Genomic DNA, 16,510 nt, shown 5'->3' with positions numbered 1-16,510 from the left:
ATGGGCCTGACACATAGTTTCGTATTAGCTGCACCAAGATCAATTTTAATGCCTCCTCTAATATGATGGCCTGAGCATCTCCTTCTCCTCAGATCTGAGTGCTTTCTTCTCATCAGTTATCTGGCAGCCACGTCCTCCTACCTGCCTGGCCCCCTCCTTACCAACATACAGATGACTGCACGTTCATCACGTTCATTCTTCATTCATCAGTTATTATGGGACACACCAAGATGAATAAAACTCCCTTGCCCTCTGAAGGCTTATAATCTGTTTCTTACTCTAACATAGCTGGTCCCAAAATCAGGTGGCGGACCTCAAGAAGAACTTTGGGAGGAGGGACAGTGCAGTGCAACGGATACAGGCACAGACTCTGAGAATGACAGACCTGGGATACACCCCAGTTCCAGGGTTCACCAGCTGTGTGTCTTCAGGCAAGTAACTTAACCTCCCCGAGCGTCACATCCCTCACCTGGAAAGTGGAGAGAACAGTATCTGCTCTGTCTGGGGGAGAGTTGGCTCAAGGTGAGTGCTCACTTCAGAGCAGCCTTTATTTTCTTGGAGACAGTCGGGCTTCGAGGAGAGAACCAGGCACACCCCGACTCCACAGCTTATGACCTCATTTGACCTCTCTGGAGCCTCGGTTTCCTCATCAGTGAAACGAGGAAAACACAGCCTGATCTTTAGGAGGGCAGAGAGGGGCCCTGAGACATAGATGGGAACTCAGGGAACATCGTTTCCAGCCAGGAGCCCCTGAGGCCGTGTCGGGGAACAGAGGATGAGAGTTGTTCTGGGGAGGTGGTAGGGACAGGAGGGACACTTGGTCTCCCCAGAGGAACAAGATCTCTGCTCAAGGCTCCCATCTGTGGGAGGAGCTGCCACTCTGACCATATCCCTGCCAGGCTCCAGAACCATCCATGGCTCCCAGCGTTGCCTGTTCAACCCACCTTCCCTGCCTCACCTCCCTCCAGACCTAAACTTCAGGTCTCCAGACCACCCCCTGGTCCCCAACCCACCACACTGCATTCATGCTTCCCACCTTTACCCTCCTGACCCCTCTCCTGGAATGCCCCTCTCCCAACCCCACCGTCTGAAACTCAAGTCCCCTACAAGGCTCAGCTCAAGTGTGTCACCTCCTCCAGGAGGCCTTCTCTGATTCCCTTTGCTGCTGCCCCTCCTCCGTTCCCAGAAAACTCAGCTGATGTCCCTCCTACAGAGCTTGTTTCAGTCTCACCACTAACACCACAAGCTACTGGAGGTCGCAGGAAGTTTTTTCTTCTCTCTAACACCTGGCACACGGCCTAGCACAGAGTAACTCTCAAAGTAGTCTGAACTAGTGATTGAGGGAGTGAATGAATGAGTTAATGACTATGACTAGCATCCGGTCATCAGGACCCACTGTGTGCCAGGCACCACGCTGACATCTTACAAGCAGCATTTCATTAATCCTCCCTACAACCCCCTGTAGAGTGTACTGATGCACTCTATATTGTATGATACTGCCCGTCATACAGAGGGGCAAACTGAAGCCCAGGGGGTTGGGTCACTCACCAAGATCACATAGCAAGTAAGCTGAGGCAGTAGAACCCTCCTGCCCAGCTCCATCTAAAGTGTTTTGGTCTCCTGGTCGAGCGGATCTCACAATTCACAGTCATGCCCAGGGCTTCCCTGCTGACCATTCCACTCACTGAAGGACCCAGGGTGGCTGCTTTGGCTGAAAGTCATGATCACACACACCCAGTCTCAGCCCTAAAGCAACAAAGGACAAAGAGTGTGTCTAAGACGGTTTCTGCATCCATAGGAAACCCTCCCAGTCCCACCCACTGCTCCCCAACAGTCCCCAGTAACAGTGGAGACCTCTCCCAAGCCTGAGTAGGCGGCTGGCAGTTCCCTCTCCTCAGGTCCCGGTGATCTATGGATCACAAGTACATGGGCTGTAAACTCAACATTTCGTGTGTGTCTGCATCAAGCAGGGGCCATAGAGTCATTCAAACCCCTGAGATTCTAGGGAGGGGAGGAGATATCTCAGAGAAAAAGCAAAGAGAGTGAAGAGGAAACAGATGTGTCAGGGAGATTAATCTGGCGTCCAGACATGAAAGAAACATGTTCAATTATATTCAATTATATTCTGTTGCATTTCATTGAAATGTACATGTCGTACTTAACTGCCTGCAAGCCTCGGATTACCCAGAGAGAAAGTGGAAGAAAGACAAAAGAAGAAAAACACAGACCAAAAAAAAAAAAAAAAGATCCTGAAATTGGAATTACTAAGAGAGAAAAAAAAAGCCAGACATCAGACGAAAGCTGCTGCTTGGCACCCAGGCCTTCTCAGAACTGACACCAGGTCCCTGCAGCCATGAAGTCCAGTGCCAGCCAGATATCCTGCTCACTGGCATCAAGGAGGAGTCCCAGGTGGGAGTCAGCAGACTCCACTTGCTTTGTGAGAAGCCTGAAGCCTTTAGAGGCCACTGGTGTGGTGAGAGGGCAGAGAAAAGAGCAAGAAGAGATCACACTGGCAAAGCCCAGGGCAAAGGGAAACCCTGCCCCAGGAGCTGTGCCTCCGCCACAGACCTGTTGAACCTGGGCTACTTCCTCCCATTCACCTAGAGCCAGACATCCTAGAGTGTGAAGTCTAGCGGGCCTTAGGAAGCGCTGCTGCCAATAAAACTAGTGGAGGATTCCAACAGAGCTTTTAAAATCCTAAAAGATGATGCTACTAAAGTGTTGCACTCAGTACATCAGCAAATTGGGAAAACCCAGCAGTGGCCACAGGACTGGAAAAGGTCAATCTTCATCCCAATTCCCAAGAAGGGGAGTACTAAAGAACGTTCAAACTATCAGAGAGTTGCACTCACTTCCCATGCTAGTAAGTTTATGCTCAAAGTCTCTCAAGCTAAGCTTCAGCAGTACTTGAATCAAGAAATTCTGTGTTTAGAAGTACAAGCTGGGTTTAGAAAAAGCAGAGGAACCAGAGATCAAATTGCCAACATTCTCTGGATCGTAGAGAAAGTAAGGAAACTCCAGAAAAACATCTACTTCTGTTTCATTGACTATGCTAAAGCCTTTGACCGTGTGGATCATAACAAACTGTGGAGACCTCTTAAAGAGATTGGGAATACAAAGCCATCTTACCTCTCTCCCCAGAAACCTGTATGCAGGTCAAGAAGCAACAGTTAGAATCTTACATGGAACAATTTTGAAATGACTGGTTCAACACTGGGGAAGTAGTACGACAAGTCTGTATATTGTCACCCTGTTAATTTAACTTATATGCAGAGTCCATCTTGCAAAATGCTGGGCTGGATGAGCTACAAGCTGGAATCAAGATTGCCAGGAGAAATATCAACAACCTCACATATGCAGATGATAGCACTCTAATGACAGAAACCAAAGAGGAACTAAAGAGCCTCTTGATGACGGTGAAAGAGGAGAGTATAAAAGCCAGCTTAAAACTCAATATTAAAAAAACTAAGATCATGGCCTCTGGCCCCATCACTTCATGGCAAATAGAAGTGGAAAAGGTGGAAGCAGTGACAGATTTCCTCTTCTTAGGCTTTAAAATCACTGTGGATGGTGACTGCAGCCATGAAATTAGAAGATGATTGCTTCTTGGAAGGAAAGCTATGACTAACCTAGACTGTGTATTAAAAGCAAAGACGTAATTTTGCCAGCAAACGTCTGTATAGTCAAGGTTATGGTCTTTCCAGTAATCATGTACAGATGTGAAAGTTGGACCATAAAGAAGGCAGTCCAGAGAGGTCAAGTGACTAGAGTGGTAGAGCACCGAAGAACTGATGTTCTTGAACTGTGGTGCTGGAGAAGACTCTTAGGAGTCCCCTGAGCAGTGAGGAGATCAAACCAGTCAATCCCAAAGGAAATCAACCCTGGATATTCATTGGAAGGACTGATGTTGAAGCTGAAGCTCCAATATTTTGGCCACCTGATGCAAAGAGCCAACTCATTGGAAAAGACCCTGATGCTGGGAAAGATTGAAGTCAGAAGGAGAAGAGGGTGACAGAGAATGAGATGGTTGGATGTCATCACCAATTCCAATGGACATGAACTTGGGCAAACTCCAAAAGATGGCAAGAGACAGAGAAGCCTGTTGTGCTGCAGTCCACAGGGTCACAAAGAATCGGACACGACTTGGTGGCTGAGCAACAACAACACTGTGTGAACAGTTAGACCTGTTTTAATTGTGACTTGCTCTGGCCAATGAGACATGAGAGACCATGGCACCTGCACTTCCAGGAGGGAGCATTAAGAGCCAGCACACAATTTGCTCATGATCTCAGAAAGCCCATATGGAGGTAAAGCCGCATCAGCCCAGAGCGGCTGTGGGGAGCAGAGCCGGTCACCTGCCCTGGGCATGGCAGCACAGTTGGGGGCCTCCTCTTGAGTTGGGGATGCTGCAGCCATCGGTTACTGCAGGGGAGCCTGGGCCCCTCAAGTGATGCCACCACTGGAACCAGGTCACCCGAGAAGGTGCGCCCCTGCTCCCAGGCCCCCATGAGTGTCCTGTGGGACACGTCACTCCACGCCACCCATCACAGGTCTGGAGTGCCCTTCCTGTATCCAGGAGGCCAGTTCCCTGGGCTCTGACTACCCAGACCTGGACCAGACAGGCACATCCTATAATAACGTGCAGATCACCCGAGAACCTCTGGGCTCCAGGTTCCTCTCTGTTTACTCGTCCCTTCAACAAAGAAGCCCCTGGACAGAGTCTGTGCCAGGCCTGTGCTGGGAGCTGGGAGTATCCAGGGAGCAGTCCCTGCCCTCCCGGAGCTCACAGACTAGTGCGGGAGACAGCTGGTACCAGTGAGAACCCCAGAAAAGAATTAAGGGGGGCAGGGGGAACACTGGGGGTGGGGAGAGGAGGCGGGGGAGGGGAACCAAGTCTGCAGGTGGGGTGGACTGGTCACAGTCGGATGGTCATCTGAGACCCAGAGGTGAGAGAGACCAGCCAAGTGAATGGAGGGCAGGAAAAGGCATTCCAGGTGGAAGAGCTGCATGTGCAAAGTTCCTGTGGCAGGAAAGGCCTTGGGGAGAAACAGCAGAGCAGAGGGAGGGGAGGGAGATAGAGAAGCGGGAACAGGGTCGGACCACACAGGCCTGCTGGCCACAGGGAGGAGCCTGAACCTGGTTCTTCTTCAAGGAGAAGCCACCGAAGGGGCCTGGAGGGGAAGGTCATGACCAATTCACATCCAGAACATTCTCTGGGCCCAGGGTTAACAGAGGGCTTGGGCACACAATGGTGAGCAGTGAATGCTTTTGACAGTAGTGACACATGAGGGAAGTAAGGAGACCCGCTTTAGGGCACTGTTGACTCGCCCTGGTCAGTCCACATGCTCCCAAAACTCAGCGAGGAGTCCACTTGAGGACAGGGATAAGCTGGTGTTTGTGGAGCAGCTGCTGCTGCCTGGAGCCGGGGCTTCTTAGATGCCAGCTCACATGTCAGGTCACGTGTCAGCTCATGTCATCTCGTGTCAGCTCACATGTCATTTCACACGTGAGCTCATATGTCTTCAGTGAGGACCCCACAAAGAGGCGCACAGACATCCCCAGTGCATTATCGATCTTATTTTTGTTTTTGCAGCCAAATAAGTCCCAAATGAAAGCACTCTAAGCCTAAGACGCACAAACAAGATCCTCATTAGAAAGGGCATGAGGACATACTCAATATGGAAAGCAATGGACACCCGTGGAGAGGTTTACTAGCTGAATAATGTGGAAAGACAAGTCGATAGAACCCAGTAAGCGCAGAGGAAGGGAGCCACAACTCCCCCTGATTATAGCGTTGGAAACACTGAATAGATAAAGTAATGACATTGAATTACGAGGAAACATGCAACTTCTCAACAGAAAAGACAGAAACCAGTTAATGTGATATCTGCTGAGAGAGCATCAACGCCTGTGGTCAGGCCCGAGCATTTTCTAGGCACATGAGTGAACCCCAGAGTCTGACCTGCATCCCAAAGTGAGCCCTGGGGCTGGGCCAGCGACCCGGCATCATTTCTCTGAGCTGCGTCTCCCCAACACCTTCTCCGGACCACACACCGGTCTGTCATGTCCACCTCTCCACCCTCAGCGTACAGTCCGCCTCTTCCAGGAAGCCTCCCCTGATGACTCCAGACCCCAATCACCCCAACTCTGAACTCAGCCCATCCTTCCCCTATTAAACGTCAGGTGGTCCCGGCCGAATGTGAGATTAACAGAATACAGGGCACAAAGGCAGATGGTGCTTTCAAGTTCTGTCTCCCGTAGAAGGTAGCCTCCTCTGGCATTTCTGCAGTACTTTATAGTTCGCAGACCCCAGCCACACCCCTCACTGTAGCGGACGCTCAGAACCTCAAGTTGCAGGTGAGACTGAGCCTGGGACGAGAATCTCTAGGTTCAGATCGTGCCTCCACCACCTCCTCGTTGACCTAGTTGAGCAAGTTCTTTCCCATTTGACATTGTTTCCTCACCTGTAAACTGGAGCTAACTAACAATGTTATCTCCTTCGTAGGACTGTTATAAGGTCTGTGCATGTAAAGCATGCAGGCCAGGGCTCGGCCTGTAAAGGTCTCTCCATCATGTCTGAGATCTTTATCATCCTTCCCATTTTACAGAGGAGCAAACTAGGCACAGAGACGGTAAGGCATGTGTCCAGGATCACACAGATGACCACTGATCCAGAGTGTCTGGGCCCCCATTCCATTCACCACTTACCAAGGGCTGCACTGTTCCATTTACACCTTGTCTCGTGCCACAGCCATCTTCATCTCCCATTTTACAGGTGAGGAAACTGAGACCCTGGGCATGCATGAAAAGGCACTCAAGGTCCCACAGCCAGTAAGGGAAGAATTCCCCACAATTCAAACCTAGGGCTCCCAGTTGCCAGAGCAAAGGCTATTTCCTCCTCCGTTCCTTGTTCTGAGGCTGCAAGGGTGACCAACAGGCCAGCTGAGGGGAGGGGGCTACAGGGACAGGGGGCCAGTTGGGGCCTGTAGGGAGAGCAGGCTAGACAGCCAGCCCCCAGGGCTTCAGAGATCGAGTTTGGAACTTTGCTAAAAACTCTGCAGATTTCAATCCATTGCAAAGCCAGTTCTCCGAGAGTCCCAGGCAGGAGGCAGCAGGTGAAACTCATTTCCTGGGGTTTATGCCTCCTGTTCCTCTTCAGCAGAGATGCTCCAAGGAGCCAGCAACAAATCCTGGGAAGATGGATGTGTCATAAACTCTTTATCTTCCCCTCCCCAGGGTCAGAGGTCATGTCAATAACTTCCTGCCTACTCTCCCGTGCAGATCTGCGGTGAAGTTTCAAGTCTGTTTTAGGAACCATAAATCCATCCCCCTCTAAACTTGGAAATCAATTGGAAACCCCATTGCTAAATTGACCCTAAACATAAAAGCTCTCAAACCACAGGCCTGTTCTGGGCCAGGACTGGGCTTCCGAGGGACGTGCCCTGAGGAGACACCATCCTGGAGTCAGACCTGGGTTCTGTCCAGAGTCGGGAGCACCGCAGGGACCAGGCAGGCCAGGCCCAGTCAGGGACACAGCAAACAACAGTGGGGAAACCCCAGCTGGGCCGGGCTCTGTACTTAGCTCGCTCTCTTCCTCCCGTTGGAGGCCCATCTCCTCCACAAGTCTCTGTCAAAGGGGAGAAGATCCACTCAGAGAGGGCAGAGGTCTCACCAGCTTCCCCCCAAGAGTCAGGCTGAGGATGGGGACCACGGCCTGGCCCCTGGTCCAGCCTCAGTCCAGGAAACGAGGCTTCCTCACTGCCTCGAACACGAAGTCACAAACCCAGGCTTCTCTTTAGAATATGCCGGCTCTGAATTAAACCAAGAGATTTGTTCTCATAAGCGGCCCTTGCTATTTTTGAAGAAGAGAAAACTTTTCATGTGCAGTTCAGTTCAGTCACTCAGTCGTGTCCGACTCTTTGTGATCCCATGGACCGCAGCACGCCAGGCCTCCCTGTCTATCACCAACTCCTGGAGTTGACTCAAACTCAGGTCCACTGAGTAGGTGATGCCATCTACCATCTCATCCTCTGTCATCCCCTTCTCCTCCTGCCTTCAACCTTTCCCAGCATCAGGGTCTTTTCAAATGAGTCAGCTCTTCACATCAGGTGACCAAAATATTGGAGTTTCAGCTTCAATATTCCAATGAATATTCAGGACTGATTTCCTTTATGATGGACTGGTTGGATCTCCTTGCAGTCCAAGGTACTCTCAAGAGTCTTTTCTTAACACCACAGTTCAAAAGCATCAATTCTTCAGTGCTCAGCTTTCTTTATAGTCCAACTCTCACATCCATACATGACTACTGGAAAAACCATAGCCTTGACTAGACGGACCTTTGTTGCAAAGCAATGTCTCTGCTTTTTAATATGCTGTCTAGGTTGGTCACAACTTTTCTTCCAAGGAGTAAGCGTCTTTTAATTCATGGCTGCAATCACCATCTGCAGTGATGTTGGAGCCCCAAAAAATAAAGTCTGCCACTGTTTACACTGTTTCCCCATCTATTTGCCATGAAGTGATGGGACCACATGCCATGATCTTACTTTTCTGAATTTGAGCTTTAAGCCAACTTTTTCACTCTCCTCTTTCACTTTCATCAAGTGGCTCTTTAGTTCCTCTTCACTTTCTGCCTTAAGTGTAGTGTCATCTGCATATTGAGGTTATTGATATTTCTCCTGGCAATCTTGATTCCAGCTTGTGCTTCTTCCAGCCCAGCGTTTCTCATGATATACTCTGCATAGAAGTTAAATAAGCAGGGTGACAATATACAGCCCTGATGTACTCCTTTCCCTATTTGGAATTTTTTTGTTTTGGAATTGCTATTTTTGAAGAAGAGGAAACTTTCACGTGCAGGCAGAGGATTGAGCATCTTGTGTTCACAGAAATGAGGGACTATTCCTGTGAGTACTGCTAGGATTCGAGTCTCATTTACGATTCTTCCCCCCCCCCGCCATCTCTGATAAATTTAAATTTGTCCTTTAAATTTTTTCTTACTGAGATTATCAAAATCTGGGGATGTTTTTGGTTTTTTTTGTTTTTGCTTTTGGTTTTTAAATTCTCTTGGGTTCTTGTTGAAGAGAACAGGCCAACCATGTTTTCTGAGGGAAATGACTGGCTGATTCAGGTGGGTCAGACACAGAGAGAGAGAATTTGGGAATAACCTTTGACCAGCTTCCTGCCTCAGCAGTATTCTTCACCACCAGTGGGGACACTTTTAAAAAAAAGTTGCAAATTCGTTGCTGTCTCTGCCCACAACCCTTTGATCAAGAGTGTATGGTGGAAGCCATATGACATCCAGGGCTAGATCCTAAAAGCTGCACAGTGAGAAGCCCAACCACCCCCACAATGCCACCATGCTGTGAGGAAGCCCAAGCCAAAGGACTGGGCTTTGGTCAGCATTCTCAGCAGAGTCCAGACGTCAAGGCTATGCCAGCTCAAGCATCAGACATGTGAAAGGTGAGCATTCTCTAGATGCTTAACACCCAGCTGCTGAGGTTACCCCTCTCTATCTGAATCTTTCCTGCTGAGGCCCAGACACTGTAGAATAAGGATCAGACCACCCCCACTGCCTGGAATGTTAGGTCCATGAATCAAGGTAAATTGAATGTGGTCAAGCAGGAGTGGTCAAACAAGAGTGAACATGGATATCTGAGGGTGCTGAAGATTCAATAATTTGGCCACCTGATGGGAAGAGCCAACTCATTGGGAAAAATCCTGATGCTGGGAAAGACTAAAGGTGAAAGGAGAAGGGGGCAGCAGAGGATAAGGGGGTTAGCGTCACCAACTCAATGGACATGAATTTGAGCAAACTCCAGGAGATAGTGGAGGACAGGGGAGCATTTTGTGCTGCAGTCCATGGGGTTGCAAAGAGTCAGACATGTCTCAGCAACTGAACAACAACAACACCCCCAGTGCACCTTGTCCAAATTTTTTACTCTGATTGACTTTTCTTTTTAATCTCTAATTTTTTGGTATACTTTTTATAATTTTATTTCATTCAAGTGTAGTTGATTTACAGTGTCAATTTCTGATGTACAGCAAAGTGGTTCAGTTATACATATCAGTCAGTCTCTCTGTTGTGTCCAGCTCTTTGTGACCCCATGGACTGCAGCATGCCAGGCTTCCCTGTCCTTCACCAACTCCCGGATATACACATTCTTATTCATACAGACTCTGGTTGTTAATTCACATGACTAAATTTGGGTGGGGGGCAATGGTAGAAGTTACTATCTAACAGTGGATAAGCAGATAATACGAAACAATATTCAAAGTGGTTTGACTCTGAGTCTCTACCTTAAACTCTCAGAAAGTTAATGTTTTTATCCTGGGAGAGGCCACCAGTGCTGAGTGTTTCAGATAGCCATTGCTGTGTAACAAAGCACCCCAAGCCTCGAAAACTTGCAGCAGCGGCAATCTATTGTTTCTTGTCACCCAGTGCCTTGCTAGGTGACATCTCCACTAGTTCCACCTGGTCTTACCCTTGTACTGCATTCCATCTGGTCTGGAAAGTCCAACTTGGCCTCCTTCACCCTACCCCACCCCCACGCCAGTACTTGGATGTTGGCCAGAGGGCTTCAGCTCCCCACACGCCCACTTATCCTCCAGCAGTTTTGGGACAGCATTCCAAGAGGGTAAAAACAGACTGCTAGGCCCTGAGGTCTCCTCTTAGAAGGCATATCACATCTCTTGATCTGAGGTCCAGGGTAAAAGCCAGCTTGTGTAGACTCAAGGGGAGGAAAGGAAGACTCCATCTGATTCTTTAAGCTTTATTTATTTATTTCACGTCTGGCTGTGCTGGGTCTTTGTTGCTGCACGTGGGCTTTCTCTAGTTGCAGCGAACAGGGGCACTCTTCATTGCGGCACGTGTGCTCCTCATGGCACTGCCTTCTCTTGTTGCAGAGCATGGCCCCTAGAACACAGGGTCAGTAGTTGGTGGGACACAGGCTTAGTTGCCCTGCAGCATATGGGATCTTCCTGGACCAGGGATGGAAGCCATGTTCCCTGCATTGACAGGTTGATTCTTAACCACCAGACCACCAGGGAAGACCAGGCTCCACCTCTTGATGGAGCCAATGGCAGAGTCATGCTGCAAAGGTGCATGGGAAACGGTGGCCATATTCCTACAACACGCCACACTGAAGAAGCTGTAGGCAAGCCAGCAGGAGAAGCCTGTGTGTCCTGTGTGGAGAAAAGAGGTTCAAGGGTGAGCCTAAGACCCCCCAGGGGCTCACTTAGTCCCACAAGGCAGCGGCTCCCCACTGCACTCCCAAGAGGAGAGAGGTCCATGCTGTCTTTCCATGGCCCCCATGGCTGCCTGGCCAGTCCTCCCCACCCCCTCCAACCCAGTGTCAGCGAGTAGGGGTCAAACACTCCACTCCCTGGTGTTGTGTCTGTTGAGGCAGTCCAAGGGTGGGTTGGGAAAGTATTTCTGGACACAGAGCATTTCAGAAGGGAATGAGTTTATTAAGAACGAAGAGTAAAGTGGGCACTGTGAGCACAGCAGGCCAACAGCTCCTGACAGGCCAGGGAGAGTGGGCAGTTTTCGTGGGTTAATAGCCAATTTTACAGCCTCAAGGCAGAGAAAACTCCTGCTGAAAGTTTGGCGTTAGGTACTTGGTTGGGGCACTGTGCTTTAGTCACTCAGTCGTGTCCGACTCTTTGCAACCCCGTGGACTGTAGCCCGCCAGGCTCCTCTGTCCATGGGGTTCTCCAGTCAAGAATACTGAAGTGGGTTGCCGTACCCTCCTCCAGGGGATCTTCCCAAGTCTGGGATCAAACCCAGGTCTCCTGCATCGCAGGCGGATTCTTTACCATATGAGCCACCAGGGAAACTGCTGGGGAGCTATAGGGTGTTTGCTAGGGCATCTTTGCCTAATTGGAAGTCAGGGAGTTTGTTAGTGAAGATCAGGTGGGCTTTGGGCAACGTTTACAAAGCGGCTCAGTCATCTTCGAAGGTGACCTTGGTTCTGGGCTCCGCTTCTGTGGCCTTGGCACAAGGTCTCACACCTGTGGCCTGGGGCAGGGCTCCACAATGTCTACATTTGCTTTCTCTTCCAGCCCCACAGCATCCTGCCATGGATTTTTCTGCCATGGAGTTTTCCTACACGCACAGAGGCAGCCCGGCTGGGCACCTGGGGAGGTGCCCATGACAAGAGGGCCTGGAGGGGCTTTGACTGCAGGCTTGGGGTGCTGACTGAGTCTCTAATAGAGATGAGGGGAGGCCCATTCCAAAGGGCAACCCAGAAGGAAGGAAAGTGTTAGTCACTCAGTCATGTCTGACTCGTGACCCCATGGGCTGCAGTCCACCAGGCTCCTCTGTCCACAGGATTCTTCAGGCAAGGATACTAGAGTGGCTTGTCATTCCCTTCTCCAAGGGATCTTTCCAACCCAAGGATCGTACCTGGGTTTCCTGCATTGCAGGCAGATTCTTTACCAAATGAGCCACCAGGTAAGTCCCTTTAGGTAGTAGAGTAATATCAGATCTTGTTTTAATCACATAAATGTCCGTTATACTTATCCCATTCTAAATAACCATTCAAAGAATATTTTTAAAATTCATTTGTGGTAACTCCTTTTTTAAAAGAAAAAAAATTTGTACATCATTGAAATAGTAGCTAGACCTCTTTCGTTTTATCCAAGTTTTTTGTTGATATTCTCAATTGCCCTTATTAGCATCTGTAAGGCCCATTGAGAAGACCTTAATGAAGCTTCCTCAACTGTTTGTTTGTTTTTTTCCATTCAAAAAAGTTTAGGTTAAAAGCAAAATGAAAAGCTGAGGGATGGTGTGAGGTGAGGGCAGGTTGAGGAAGGGGCTGTTCGTGCTCCCCCGGAAGCTGCCCAGGGTAGGGTGAGAGACCCTTCCTCCTGCCCCTATCCCGGGGATCTCCCACCAACAGTATGTGGATAGGGGATTCAGACCAGTCTTGCCTGAATTTTAAGGATCTGTGAGCCGGGGGACCAGGACTGGCCCAGCCTGGTCAGACACCAAATTTAGAATAAATCCTAGTGGCCAGGCGAGGTCAAGTAAGACCAAGGACACCCCTACTATTGAAGAAGGAATTCATGGGGCCTGGACTCCATCTTAGGCCTGTTCATGCTGATCACGCTCGGCCACCTCTCCAATGGACTCTGAACTCTGTGCTTAGAGCCCATGGAAACTACAATAGAAGGATAAGACCCCCTCTGGACAGGGGAATCTTGAAGATCACATCCAGGTCACTCATCGCCTAAGAGAAAACTTACTCTAATCACCCCTGCCTCCGGACAGATCATAAATTCTTTCTGTATCTATTGGGAATGTAACCAGGCTTGTTGATTATTAACTGTTTGAACACCTAACACATGAATTATGGGATTATTGTGATTGTATTTACCCTTCCTTTGTTTATATAAGTCTCAAGGAATTTGGTGTGGTGGGTTCTGACACGTCCGCATGGGATATAAAAGATCTTCACAAATGCTGGTCGGGGTCCTTGGCTAAGAGGAGATTCTGCCTTGGGCCCGCCGGTGTAATAAACTGCACTCCACTATCTGCATTGTCCTTCTGAGTGAGTTTGTTTCCCAGAACGCGTGGCTACAACACTATCACCATCTGGAAAGGGACGAGAGGCAGACAGCTTGAGGAGGGAGGAGAACTGGGCAAGTCCCAATCCTCAGGAGGAAGCAGATGTGAAAACTGAGGTTCAGAGCAGAGGAAGTTCCCGAGGTCACCCAGCGACAAAAGAGTCGAGCTGGGACCGGAACTAAATTCCGGGGCCTCTGCTCTAACCACTGAACAGCAGAGCAGCAGGCTGCAGACTTAGCAGACTCCACAAAAGCTGGAGGGGCTGCGCGGGCCCCATAGCAGACAGAAGGGTCCTGCATCCCAGGACACTAGAGAAGACAGGCGCTCTGCCCTGGGTGCTCCCAGCCCCTCTGGGAGGGCTCGGCTCTATAAGCGCATCCAGGGTGTGGCGGCTGAAATGGGGGCGCATCTGGAAGCTTCCAGTCCTCACCACCACAGCTGACGCCAGTAAATTACTCCAAATAATGGGGCTGTTTGCTCAGGAAATTGAGGAGGCAGTAAACAGTTGCCAAAGTAATTAAACACAAGTGGTGAGCGTGCCAGGCTTCTCAACGCCGCCAGGCGACTCCACTGCAGCCTCCCCTCCACCGGCTAAGATGAAGCCACTGGGCTGTTTGTCTGTTGAGCTGAGCAACCGAGAGCCAGGGGATCAAAGAAAACCCAGAGGGAATGGGGTAGTGGTCGGGTGCCTTGGAAACCACTGAATATAAAACCCTTGGTTACAGATAGGGAAACTGAGACCCAGAGGGGCAGAGAGACCTGCCCAAGGACAGCAGGCTAGAGGCTGAGGTAGGTCAGAAATGTTCCCAGCACATCTGGATACGTGCAGGGTCAAGGTCATGGGGATAGAATGAAGTCTGACAGATAATGAAACTGAGGTTCCAAGAGGGTAGGTAACTTGCCCAAGGACTCCCAGTAAGTGGCAGAACTAGGAGTTGGACACAGGTCTGTTTGGCATGGGGACTTCCCTGTGGCTCAGATGGTAAAGAATCCACCAGCAATGCAGGAGACCCCTGTTCAATCCCTGGGTGGGGAAGATCCCCTGGAGAAGGGAATGGCAACCCACTCCAGTATTCTTGCCTGGGAAGTTCCATGGACAGAGGAGCCTGGTGGGCTACAGTCCATGGGTCACAAAGAGTCAGATACAACCGAGCGATTAACACTGCTACTACTACTACTGTTTGGCATCTTAATTGTGTTCTGCTGCCTGCCTCTCCTCAACCTCTGGATCAGCACTTAAAGAAGAGGGACTGGGAGAGGTCAGGGAGAGCAGATTTCCATTCCAGGCTGAGGGGGAGCAAGAGCAAAGGCACAGAGAGGGGACCCTGTTTGGTGCTTGTCCCAGCGAGTCCTCTGGGTGCAAGGCAAAGTCCCACTCACCTTGCCGTGAACAGTCCAGGGAATACACAGCCTCACACAACTGAGAGGGCCTGAGACACTCAGGGGTAAGACCGAATATCTCCCATTTGTCCAGCCAGATCCACCCCACCCTGCCTGGCACCCCAGAAGGATGACCTGGGTTGACTGCTGTTCCTCTGGCTTCTGCACTAGTGAAAGTGAAAGTCGCTCAGTCGAGTCTGACTCTTTGTGACCCCATGGACTATACAGTCCATGGAATTCTCCAGGACAGAATACTGGAATGGGTAGATTTTCCCTTCTCCAGGGGATCTTCCCAACTCAGGGATCAAACCCAGGGGTCCAACCCAGGTCTCCCGCATTGCAGGCGGATTCTTTACCAGCTGAGCCACTAGGGAAGCCCATCTCCACTAGGGGGCGCCCCAAAGGGAGGCTGGAGGCAGGGAGGTCGAGGTGTTCATTGCTGCTCTTCCTATGCAGGGCCAGCAGGGCAGTGACTCGACGCGCTCTGTTCCCTCAGGCAGAGCTCTCCAAGCAGCCGCCTGTCTCCAAGTTCTGACAACTGCTCAGTCCCCTTCACCCTTCTCAGGCCCCAAAGTAGCAAAGTAGCCCCTCTGCTACTTGCCCCGGAGAGCTGAACTATCCTTTGTGGTGTCTCTCCAAACCACTATTTTTTTTTTTTTCAGTTCAGTTCAGTCGCTCAGTCGTGTCTGACTCTTTGCAACTCCATGAATCACAGAACTCCAGGCCTCCCTGTCCATCACCAACTCCCAGAGTTCACTCAAACTCATGTGTGTCGAGTCGGTGATGCCATCCAGCCATCTCATTCTCTGTCGTCCCCGTCTCCTCCTGCCCCCAGTCCCTCCCAGCATCAGTCTTTTCCAGTGAGTCAGCTCTTCACATCAGGTGGCCAAAGTATTGGACTTTCAGCTTCAGCATCAGTCCTTCCAATGAACACCCAGGACTGATCTCCTTTAGAATGGACTTGTTGGCTCTCCTTGCAGTCCAAGGGACTCTCAAGAGTCTCCTCCAACACCACAGTTCAAAAACATCAATTCTTCAGTGCTCAGCTTTCTCCACAGTCCACACTCTCACATCCATACATGACCACTGGAAAAACCATAGCCTTGACTAGACAGACCTTGGTTGGCAAAGTAATGTCTCTGCTTTTTAATATGCTATCTAGGTTGGTCATAACTTTCCTTCCAAGAAGTAAGCATTTTATTTATTTTTGTTTTATTTAATTAATGTATTTATTTTTAGTTTTATTTATTTTTGGCTGCACTGGATCTTCACTGCTGCATGTGAGCTTCCTCTAGTTGCAGTGAGCGGGGTCTACTCTCTACTTGCACTGTGCGGGCTTCTCATTGCAGCGGCATCTCTGGAGCATGAACTCTAGAACGTGTGGACTCAGTAGCTGCTGTGCAGGGGCCTAGTTGCCCTGTGGCATGTGGGATCTTCCCGGACCAGGGACTGAACCTGTGACCCCTGCGTTGGCACATGGATTCTTAACCACTGCATGCCCAGGGAAGTCCCCACTCGGCTTTCACTCATGTAAATTTTCCATTTATTAAGTTTCCCTCAAGTTGC

This window comes from Moschus berezovskii, chromosome 2 (assembly GCF_049115385.1).
Source record: "Moschus berezovskii isolate FMDL1 chromosome 2, NW_MosBer_1.0, whole genome shotgun sequence".
In the NCBI taxonomy this organism is placed as follows: domain Eukaryota; kingdom Metazoa; phylum Chordata; class Mammalia; order Artiodactyla; family Moschidae; genus Moschus; species Moschus berezovskii.
This window is presented reverse-complemented; position numbering follows the sequence as displayed.